Source organism: Agrilus planipennis, unplaced genomic scaffold (assembly GCF_000699045.2).
Source record: "Agrilus planipennis isolate EAB-ADULT unplaced genomic scaffold, Apla_2.0 scaffold27, whole genome shotgun sequence".
Taxonomy (NCBI): Eukaryota; Metazoa; Arthropoda; class Insecta; order Coleoptera; family Buprestidae; genus Agrilus; species Agrilus planipennis.
The window spans coordinates 290,499-302,832 of NW_020439094.1; positions in this window are offsets into that span (position 1 = coordinate 290,499).

A 12,334-nucleotide genomic window follows, 5' to 3' on the forward strand; every position below is an offset into this window, starting at 1 on the left:
CGGTGATGTAGTTGACTATTTTTACTACACCATCCATTACGGATTTTGACCTTCCGGTCGAAATTTTTGCTCATAAACATTCTTGGTGAATTATGCAATGAAAATTCAAAATTGGTCTACTACCGCGTTCAATAAGAAGAGAGGCAAATTCGTTATATCTCTTGATTGTAGCGGAAGTCTTATTTAAATCAATATCTCACTTTTTCAACTATTTAATAAATTATTAGAGTATATCCTCACTTCTTGAGATTACTTCCAATAGTAGCAAACTAATCAATTTTTCATACAGACGGTTCTCATTAAAATATCGCGCAACAATAACCGGACAGACAGTGTCGTTAAAATCGACACTTTCATCCAGTCCAACGATAAATACAAAATTTCGTTTGATAGCGTCAGCCTGTTGTTTTTGTATACTTTCATTTCATTTCAAAAAATATTCACATTCTTGACGTAGATCATAAATGACCCGATCCTTTTCCTAAACAAAGCCATAATTCGTTACCCGCGAATTTTGAAATAATAGGATATCCATTTTTTACTCCTTTCGCGCCCATAATCCTGTCTAAAAAAATGTATGCAGTATATTGTGGTGCATATCGTAGCAAGCTGTGCGGTGACAATTTGTGGAGCAAATTTTAAATAATTGTGTTTCAATTGTTACTGAAACATTTTAATTTTAATTTTCGTCTGTTTCGCTAGGATGCCCATTAGGAACATGATTTATTAAATTAGAAAAATACACTCTTACACGATGTAAAATCTTGCAAACCGGATGTTTACACTTCTAGTGTTATCACTAACACTAGAGTAGTTCGAAGTGATGTGAGTTAAAAAAACTATTTGTTATTTTTAAGTTATTTAATAACAAACTAACGATATATAATTGCAAATGTTACTGTAGAAAATGCTATTATAAAAATATTGAAATTAAAGTAATATAAAGTGTTGAACGATAAAATGTTAAAATGTTTGAACAATAATGAAATGAATGTTTTGACGGTTTTGTTTAGTTTATCCTCGAGGAGGGGAAATCTTTTATAAACATCCCCTGAATGGGGGTAGTGTGGATTCGCCGAAGCGCCTACCGACTAAAACCCCTCCTCGAGTAGGAATATCAACCCGAAAGTTGTTGGTCCCAAGGGAGGATTTTTGGCACGATAGGAAGGGGGAGAGGTAAAAGTGGGGATGGGAGTGTTGGGGGGGGGGGAAGGTGCCCCATCGCAGAAGTAGGGTGGGTACTCGCGCTAAAAAGTTAAACTAGGGAACAACTCTTAAAACTACAAAGCTCAAGTATCTACTCAAAATCGGTAGGCGGTACCTACTTATTCATCTGTACGGGGATGAAAATCAACCCATTGCTTCTAAAACTTGCTGTTTTTCATGTTGTTGACCCAGAGGGTTCAATTTTATTGTCATGCTATTTATCATTATAATGGAGTTTCCAAAATAAAGCGTGCTCTAACAATAGAGAAATGTTTCCAAAAGAATCTTATAGCTTATCTATATGTAATAGCTGCATTAAACCCACTATGATTTAATAAATATAATAAATATTACAGGCATCGGTTACCAATAATTAATAATATTGACCCTTTGTCCGCCTGTTTACACTTTTATTATGTAATGTTATTAATTATATTATTAGGTAGGTGGCAAAATTAACTTCGTCGACTTGTTAACGTAAAATAAATTATATTGCGGTACCTACAACATGAGCTCTTGGTGAGTGAACTGCCTCCATATTGATCTCTTTCAATCTCATCAGCACGCCAAAAGAGGTTCAACAAAACACCAACCAATTTACTTGCTGCCATCAAACAACGTTCAATTGCTACAATTATCTATAAAGTAACTATTTACTAAGCTCTACGATAATATAACGGTAAAGTATGTAGTCGCACTTGCACGCATTTCTTTGTGGTTAGAAGTTGTCCTTTAAATGATTTCACCTTTGTGCATTTAAACATCGCATTTTATTATCATACTTCCGCAATTCGATTGATTTAATTCTTGCACGTTCTTTATGCTCAGTATAACAAAAAGTTTCTTTTTTCGTAGTGTCCCCTAAAGCATATTTTATGATAGTTAATTACCTCATTTATTCCTTTTTATGTTAAGACGGTGAAGGCGACTCTTTCCTTTGAAAAAAAATCGAGTGAAATGATCAAATTGATAAATTTTCACTTAAATTAAGTCTTTTATTAGTTGAGAAAGCAACTAATAAAGAGAGTCACTTCCACTTTTTTTCTGACGAAAGATTAATTTAGATGAATAAAAGCTTTAAAATTAATTTATTAAGTTTTATGGGAGAAAGACGTAAAAAAAGGGAATCGGTCCTGTGTGAGATTAACGTTCAAGGATTTTCGCATCCTTACAACCCAGTATTTGTTATTTTGATTGATAACACGTATTAAACCAGGAAGTATAATGTGCGAACATATAAATCCAGTATATTGTTTATACAGAGTGTCTCGCAGTGACCACCGTTTAAATCATTTCATAAACTACTCCGATTTAAATTGTTCTCAATTAAAATAACGGCATTTATGAGGCACTCCCTGTTGTAGTGGATGTTGACATCATTTTCGTTATTGTAAATGGAACACCCTGTAGATTATAACGATTGAATTCTACTTATGATTTTAGATAAACATTCATAATACTTTCATACTTCTAAAATTTACCATTTTCGAGGTATTAATTTTTTTTTAAAGTAGTAGTACTTTACACAATAACTAAATATTAGTTTAATGGTTCGAGCCGTTACACATGAGTTGATTATGTGCCAGGTGCGACCGTGCCGGATGCGATCCAGCAGAAATCGTGCCTGTAGCGACCCTACTAAGAGCTTAGAGTGCCCCATGCGACACATTGTCCAAGAGATGAATTTTTACCGTGCACCGCGTCGTTTTAATTTATGTTAATGTACTCATCATCATCATCATCATAACGTCAGTCCTAAGACTGGCTGGACACGTACCTCCACTCTTTCCTATCATGAGCGAAACTTCGCATTTCCCTAAAACTAGAATAACCCACATCCTTAACTATTTGCGAACAGTAATCTAACCTAGGTCTACCTCTACCCCTTCTAACTCCAGTTTATGCCTCTAATATGTCTCTGACTAGACCTTCATGCCTGAGAGGATGTCCTACCAACCTATCCCGCCTATTTCCTACTGACTTCCATAGAATCCTCTGTTCTTCTATTCTTTCTAATACTTCTTCATTTCTAAGCTTTTCTACCCACGTTATCCTCATCATTCGCCTACAACACCACATTTCGAAAGCTTTTAACCTTTTCTTTTCTGCCACGCCCACTGTCCATGTTTCGCACCCGTACAATCCTTACTATTGTTCTTCACATATTCTTGTTATTTGATTTTGAATTTGAGAATGATTGTTACATAAATAAAATCCTTAGGTCGCTAGTCTGGCACGACACCCATGAGTTTACCGGAAGGGTAGACAATTGCTTACTGCCAAACGGGGGGGGGGGTATTTTGTCCATTGCAGAACATATTTCATATTCCCATAACTTACAATTAGTGATAGAGTGCTAGTGCGTAAATATCTAGATGGGATCCAAAGGGGAGGTCTCCCCCCCACTGTACCATAAAAAGTTCGTGGCGGTCTCACCCCCATAAAAAGTTATGGGGGTAAGACGGGGTGGGGGTAGGGGGATCGAAAGAGGGTAGGGGGGCTTGAAATAAGGTGGTCACCTGAGTAAAACACCATAAAAAGTTCGTGGCGGTCTCACCCCCATAAAAAGTTATGGGGGTAAGACGTTGATTATTTTGACAATTGTCATACACTATAATTCAAATAAAATTCAATAAAAAAAATATTTTCAAGCGGGTGGAGGGAGGGGTCGAAAGAGGGCGGTCACTTGAACAAAACCCGATAACCTAACCTAACCTAACCTACCCTATTGATAAAGCTATTGAAATGATGTTTTATATTACTTTCTCAATATTTTTATGTATTTTTCATTAGTTCTACCTTTGAATATTGTTTAAGAATGACTATATAAATATTTACATGCCTAGAAATGTATAAAAATTGGCATATTTATTAACTTTGAACCTCCATAACTTTTTATGGGGGTGAGACCGCCACGAACTTTTTATGGTAGAGTGGTGGGGGAGACCTCCTCTTTCGATCCCCCCATCCCGAAGGGGCCATCATCATGACAACATAGTGAACTGTATCATCTTCTAAAGTTTCTCAGATGTAACAACGTTACAGTTAAACATATGTATAGGTAAGGTTTGAAGAGAAAATATTGCTTCCATGGCATTGCGATAGCACTTATTATTTTGTGCCTTTTAGTAAAAAATTCGTCAACATAAATGATATATGCCTGTAAGTATGTGTACCTACCTACTTATATTGACTGCAGGTGATAATACCTTTCCAATTTACTGTTTTGTTTACGTGCTTTGACGGTAAAATGTAAAATTCAGCATAATAGCTAAACTGTTATCATTAATTAAATGTTATTTTAATAAATTGCTTCAATACATTATCCTGCAATATACGCATTATAGATAAGAGCGATTAAGTACCCACTAAAGGAAACACTGACAGCAGATATATGAGCAATAATACGATAACCTTCCATAAAGTCATGTTAGTAACAAAGGTATTTACTGAAAAATAAACTGTGTACTCCTCTATATAAATCATATAAACATGAAGATAGCTTAATTCAAGCCTGTCCAACCTTTTTAACAGTTGGGTGAAATTTACGATTGAAAAATCACTGACGGGCCACTGACTATTCACGCTTTGACGGTTCCTATTTTATTGCTACCTAAATCTCGTTTTGTGCAGCAAAAAAACCAACACTTTGAAATTAAATTGTCATTCATTGAAATAGTAAAATAAATATGGTATATATGGTAGCAAAAATCCCGCTAATGCGTCAATCTACACGTTATATTGTTGCAACAAATCATAGAATAAAAAAGTTTATGTAAAATCAAAACACTTTCAGAATTCAAAACATTTTATTTACAAAAAGTAGTCAAACGGATTTTGGTGTAAAATGGGTCGATATAGAATTTAACATAGATTCTAAATAGTGTCTATTTTCTTTCACCTGATGCTATCGCCATATGAACTCTGATGAATAGGATTCCAAATGATGTCTAGCTGTCTTCCTATGTCTCTTGTTCCTCCTTTTAGCACTACCCCACATTCTCTCAACTGTATATAAACTCCTGTATCAGGATCAATAAAATTGTATTTATGATTAACTTTAGCATGTAAAGATCTTTCTATATCTATTATATTTATTTGATAACATTTACAACTGTCGGAATAAATTGTGCTACCATCTGTAATGTTTTAAATAATTTTATCAAGAAGGGTAGAGCCATTTCTATTAAGAACAGTGACAACAAACGAATCTTTTGTTTCTCTACAAATACGATTAAATACCCACTGTTCGGGTAATACTCGACCATAATTATTTTCACGTTTAGAAAACAAATTCGAAGTGGTCTGTATTCTGTCGAAATTGCCAGACCTTTTTGGATCTCATCAGCGCGTCACAGGCAGCTNAACGAATCTTTTGTTTCTCTACAAATACGATTAAATACCCACTGTTCGGGTAATACTCGACCATAATTATTTTCACGTTTAGAAAACAAATTCGAAGTGGTCTGTATTCTGTCGAAATTGCCAGACCTTTTTGGATCTCATCAGCGCGTCACAGGCAGCTCCGACAGAACACAGACCAACTTTTACTTGCTGTCTTAACAGCGCGTTTTAAAAAATACCGCAAATAGCGCGGTAAACGCCATCTGTAGTACAATGCCACATTTTAGGATTACGTATTCTCAACAAGGTCCATTTAAATACTTGGATATCTATTTGCTAAAATGAAATCCGGGCGTTTAACTTTATTTTATAAATTTAATTTAAATTTTGAATTATTTGCATGCGCATATGTAACTTTCTTTTAGCTTAGGAGCTACGTCGAAGAAAAGTCTGTTTTGAAAAGTTAATTATATTGCGATATTTAATTTTTTTGTTAGGTAGGTACGTATTTAGTATACACTTATCTTTAAGAAATATGCGAAGAGAAAAAATGTAAATAATAACAGTTGTCTAGGGAGGGTGGAGTATTGGTTGACCATTATATATGAGAATTTAAACGTAGTACCTAAGCCATTCTAAATTNAAGTCGTATTGTATTTAGGTCTAAGAAATGGGGTGCAATATTCTGTTATTATTTACATTTCTAAAGATCTCAAACTGCACGTCATAAAACCAGTTAAATATTTATACTATCTATTCTCGACACATCTGGGTATATTCTATTTGTTTACTTTATGATCCGATCATTTGGGAGTACAGTTCATTTCAATTTTATGGTTGAATTCTATTTTGTAAAGGTTTACAATAGCGATTGTAGGTATTTAGTCGGAACCGGTAGATTTGGAAATTTCGTCAGGCAGTGTCATTAGCCTTGTGCATTACTTGTTCTACCCCTGCCCTCTCAATACCTCCTTCCCTTTATCAACATCCTTACCACTCCTCTTCACCAATGATAGGCGCTAAATTCAAAAATCACCACCCTCTATTACAACCCCACTTTAATTTAAAATTTAATAAATAGTCAAAAAATATAGTTACTAACCAGAGTTTTCAAGAGTTTTCTACAGTTCTTTCATATATCTACGCACACATTTGAACCACGATTTTGTAAATAGTGTAAATAAAATATTTGAACCCACTGTCCTGTTTATTCGTTTTTTAATAAGTGGTACAGCTTTTTAATTAAGGTTGTACAGCAGTGAATTTTCATTGGTAATAACCTCCAGAAGTCCACTGCCTATACGCCCAAACAAAGAGTATAGTGCTGGGTTGAGTCATCTTCAACTTCTGTGCTCTCGAACGATTAATTTAGAAATTCGAAAAATATTTTTAAAGGTGTGTATGTTCGGAGCGCTGCACTGTACGGGTGCGAAACGTGGACGGTGAGCGCGGCGGAAAAGAAAAGATTACCGGCGAATGATGAGGATGCCATGTATTAGAGAAGGTTAGAAACGAAGAGGTTTTAGAAAGAATAGGAGAACAGAGGACTCTTTGGAAGTCAATAAGAAATAGGCGAGATAGGTTGGTAGGACACCTTCTCAGGCATGAAGGTCTAGTCAGAGACACATTAGAGGCAGAAACGGAGTAGACGTAGACCTAGAATGGATCATCTCCTCCTTCCAACTTCTTACTTTACTTAATCTCTTTTTAATATTATCATTTATACTGTATTTATTATGAAATATTATTGTTTTGATATTCTAAAACAATTCGAACTAATACCAATATTAACGCAAACAAAGTTTGTTAATACCGCTATCTTTATACGAAGTATCATTTAAATATATACTAGAGATTCCCGATAAGTCACTACACGAGCCTCATTCGATTCTTTTACTTAAAGCATCCCTGTCGTTTTACTCATGTGACAAGTGGAAACATGAAAAAAATCATCCAATCAAGTAGGTATGATAAATATTTGCAGTCGAAGGCATACTACTTCTGATACATGTATGACTTCAACTACTTATCACATTTGATCAAGATATTTTTTTTACAGATTTTAATTTGCTTTTATATCCAGCTCGTGCGTCCATTTTTTTAATTTTAATTTTTTTAATTTATGTTTTTGAAGTATTGTCATTTTCCTGAAAATTCTACTCTCTGTTGTGATAGATGTCCAAGAACAAAACAGTTACCTAACATTATTAACAACCCTGCTTTAATAATTTAAATAAATATTGATCTTCTAAATTTGATGTAAGTTCAGGATTCTATTGTTTTCGTTTCATCACAGTCCTTTTATCATCACGAAGAAATTTTAAAAACAGGGCGCTAGAAGAAGAAACCGACATAAAAGAATGGTACCATTTGAATTTTTATAAAAATAAGTAACTGATGTTATAGTCAAATATATTTTTTTGTGTCATGGTATTATTTATCTATGAATTACTGGCCATTGTAGTTGAGTATGTTTTCATCAGGGTTGCCACAATTATTAGATATGCAATACAGTTTAGGCATGAGATCAAAAGAACAACATCTGAAAGCAAGGTGCTTATCAAATAAATCATCCTACAAAACGAACGTCAAATATTTAGGAATGAACGATTACACACGGATATTGACATAATAAAACGTAAACTTTTAGTATGAACAAGCAAAAGAAGTTAATCTATTGTGAACATTTATTTTAGATTGCGTTTCATTCGGATGATTTTGTGTATTTTAGTTTAATATTTTCATTTAATCGTTGCCTGCAGAAATTGAAAATTAATTAATGCAACGATATAACGAATTAAGTAAAACACTGAAAGTTTGAAGAAAATTTATTATAGGAACACAGCAATTGTTTCTTCACACAGCGGCTTTATCAGGTAATGATTTATGCAAATCTCAAAGTCGTTAAGGGTGAGTAAGGCTCTTATTTATTGTTTTTCCCCCTTTCAGTTTTATGTTTTGCATATTACAACAAAGGGGAAGAAATGGTATTAATTAATAAATTTGACCTAATTAAGTCTGTGTCTATTGATGAGGCAACAAACAAGGGAGAGGATAATTGAGATACAAAATAAAATATGTTTCATAACGGAGAATTATTACAATTAATTTTATAATTTAGTGCTACATTTTAAATAAAACATTAATTCTGTAAATTATTACTTCTACTTTTTAATCTATTAACATCATTATTGATAGGACAACTGTAGGGATAGATACACAGACAACAAAAAGAACATCTATGGTCGCGAACAGTTAATTTAGAATTTCGAAAAAGATTGTTAAAGGTTTATGTATGGAGCGCGAAAAATCTAAAGCCAAAGAAGGTTGACGGTGTCGTATCAGTAGCTCTTTGGATATTCAGGGTATGCTTGATTTCCGTTAGAATCATTTTGCGGTGACTCAAGGTCTTCGATTCTAGTACCCTCCAAGAGACAGCCGCGATGTGTGGAAGGCCGATGGTCCAGGTAATGTCCACAATGGACAATCTGGGGCTTGAACAAAAGGTAACCTTTTGACCGTCATTTAGGAGATGATGTGACCGTTCAAGACTCCCCTGCTCCCACAACAACTGGCAACTTTGAAGAGCGAATGACGCTTTCCAGCCTATATAAGAACACCTCAAACGTTGCGAAGGGCCTGTTTGGAGAGAAATAGGCTGAACTGAAACACTTGGTGGCTGAGGTAGACTTCCGCACTTCCTGATCGAAGCCTCACATCTCAGGCACGTCCTCTTTACAGGCTCTTTCTTTGTACACGAGCTAGCCACGTGCCCAAACTCCTGGCATTGAAAACAACGTGGGGGGAAGAGTCTCTCCTCCATCTTGTAGGAACTCCACTCAAGTCTCAGACGCTGTCTCTGGAGTAACTCCAGCCCTCTCTGCTCATTGATGATTGGCGTTACACTCCTGGTGCTCTCAACGTCTTTAAGGGTTCTATCCTAAACAGTACACGGACTATTACTATTACCTCCCAACATATCGAGTTGTTCATCTACCAGGTTATTGCGTTTAACTTATAACAACTATAGTTTTTTTTCCTTACTGAAAGTGTAGGATTAGCGTAAGATGAGTCTGATTCTTGTGTAATACCTTGTTCCAACAAGCCATTATCTGTCAGAGAATTTCTCTTTCATTGATGTTCTGTATGGGCGGTAAACAATTGGTTCATCTGTGCTCATTTCTTTTGATATCATCGTTTCGTTGGAGGTAAAATTGCTATATACATTCACCTATTGAAAGTGCTTATTCAACTACTTTAATAAAAAAGTAGTAATCCTTGTCTTATACGAAAAAGAGGTAGAACCGTGGTATTGAGAAAAGTCGATATCGACTAACAAGCTTAAGGATTAAAGGATGATTTTATTGCACCTCAAAAGTGAAAATCGGCACCGCGTGGCATTGATAAGCAGTTGAGAATCGAGTTCATACAAGAGTTATATAACCTGACATTATCAATAAGGAATATTTTCGTGTGTAAGCAGATGTTACATTTTTCAACGTATTCACTACACTTAAAATTAGTCCAACGTTTTCTTTCTTTTGAATTTCTTCTAAAAGATACTATTGCATCATTCTTGCAAAAGAAGTGTTTCATTCAGCAATGACCTGATCATTTTTCTCCGTCAAGCCATCTACCGCTTTGGCGCCTGACGTGTCCTGGATAAATTCGGCAGCGGTTATGATCAGACGTCAAAGATCATTCCGATATTGCCAAACGTTGAAACATGTGTGTATGTGGTTATTGTCAACGGTGAGAAATCGGACACCCGTTCCGCAGAAAGATTCTTTATATCCAAGTAGGTTGTTAAAATATTCTGCCGCAATCCTATACACTTTCACTGTCCGATCGTTTATCATGATCATTTCTCAAATGATAACCTCATTTGAACGTTCTGAACGATGTTCATCACAGTCACGTGCAAATTCACCCGTTCAGCATTCTATGATTGATATAATAACGAAGGTGCCGAGTCCGCAAGAACTTTGCCGAAATCCATTTTAACCTTATCATTTGTTTTTATTTTCAAAAACAACCGTTTTATTCATGAACATACATCCTTTAGAAACTGTGTCAACTTGAAAGTGCTAGCGTGTGTCCAACATACATATATCTCTTTTTGACGTGGAATTGGAAACCAATCACTCTTCTATAAAGATTTGGACCGTCCGAATACCTACAACTAATGAAATCCAGTTGATTAGTTAGTTGATAGTTGTTTTATCATTACAGTATATTCTATTCATTCCATTGTCGTAAAATCACGGATTTTGTTCTTTTTAGAAATGGTAGCCATAAAATAAGCAACTTAGCGAGATTGACGGTATTGCCGTGAAAGGTTTAACGAAGAGTATGTTTTTTTTTATTATTACAAAAATTACACTGGCTGGAGCTCTAGGTCCATTTAGCCAACAAGAAAAAAACAGCATAACTTATGAATATAAAAATATTGATTTGAGATATTCTTATAATATTCTTATAAAAATATTTTACAGTGCATCTAAATGAACCTTAACCATTCTACATATGTATGTTCAACGACATGTTATCATACTAATCCCTTTTTTCTGGCGTATGATCGCGTGAAATTCAATCCACATTAAAGTTACACTTCAATTGCTTAAACAACAGCATCATTCTAACAGATAGTCCAGTTCTCATATAATTATTATTATGCTTAATTCATTCCTGCTACCCCACTTAACTAACAAAGGAAGAATGAGGAAGATGAGTGTTTACCTACCTCCATCATCAAACATTTTAATAGCGAAAAGAATCTTTACATTACGTAAAATACATACCTAAATGGAAGTTTTTCAATATAACGCAACATTTTTTTTCTTAATCAAGCCAGTCTTAATTGATTTTTCCTGCAGTTTTTTTTTTGCACATCACTTTATATATGGATGTACGTTGACGACTTTAAAGTTCAACATATTGAATTTCGAGGAGCTTCAAGTTATGGAACATAAAATCGGTAGAATTAAGATAAGTTTTAGAAGGGGACTGTCAGGATTGTTGAGAGAGTTTGCCGAAGAAATTTATTTGCCTGAAGAATGTAGCGTTTGGAATGCTTTCAGCTTTCGAATTTGTGAACTTTTCCGATATGAAAATCATTTTGAGCCCGCACCGAAGTCGACTGATAACGGACACTTCGGAGGCCTGTATAACATTGAAAGTAACAAAACATAAACCAGAAAACTTTCCAGAGAAATACGGGGGCAAGGGTCATGATACATCAAAATCTTGATCCCTCTCAGTGAATTCCTCTTTTAAAGCGGTCATGTAGTTTAGATTTTCTTTAATAAATGCAGCATTACCGTTGAAGGATAATCAAGTTTTTAAATTTGGAAAATAATTGTATGTATAAGTGGTGATTACCACGATAGATTATATCTATTGTCATTTTGAACAATTTCAAGGATTTGTACAAATGTAGAACAGTTTGGCCTGATCCTTGCAACTTTAAGTTCAGATCATTGAGATGGTTTGTGATATCAGTAAGCAAAATCAAGCTATAAATCCACTCTTTGTTCTCTAGTTCGGAATAGATTTGAGCTTGATTTTCTTCCAACAAAACCGACCTAATTTCGTCCAGACATTGCACAGATTTAATCAGCATCTTGGGGCTGAGTCAGCATACGTTATTGTGCACCTTTAAATTCCTGTAAAAAAGTTTTAAATTATCTGTGGGTTATTGAAGAATGGCCGGTGATGTAGTTGACTATTTTTACTACACCATCCATTACGGATTTTGACCTTCCGGTCGAAATTTTTGCTCATA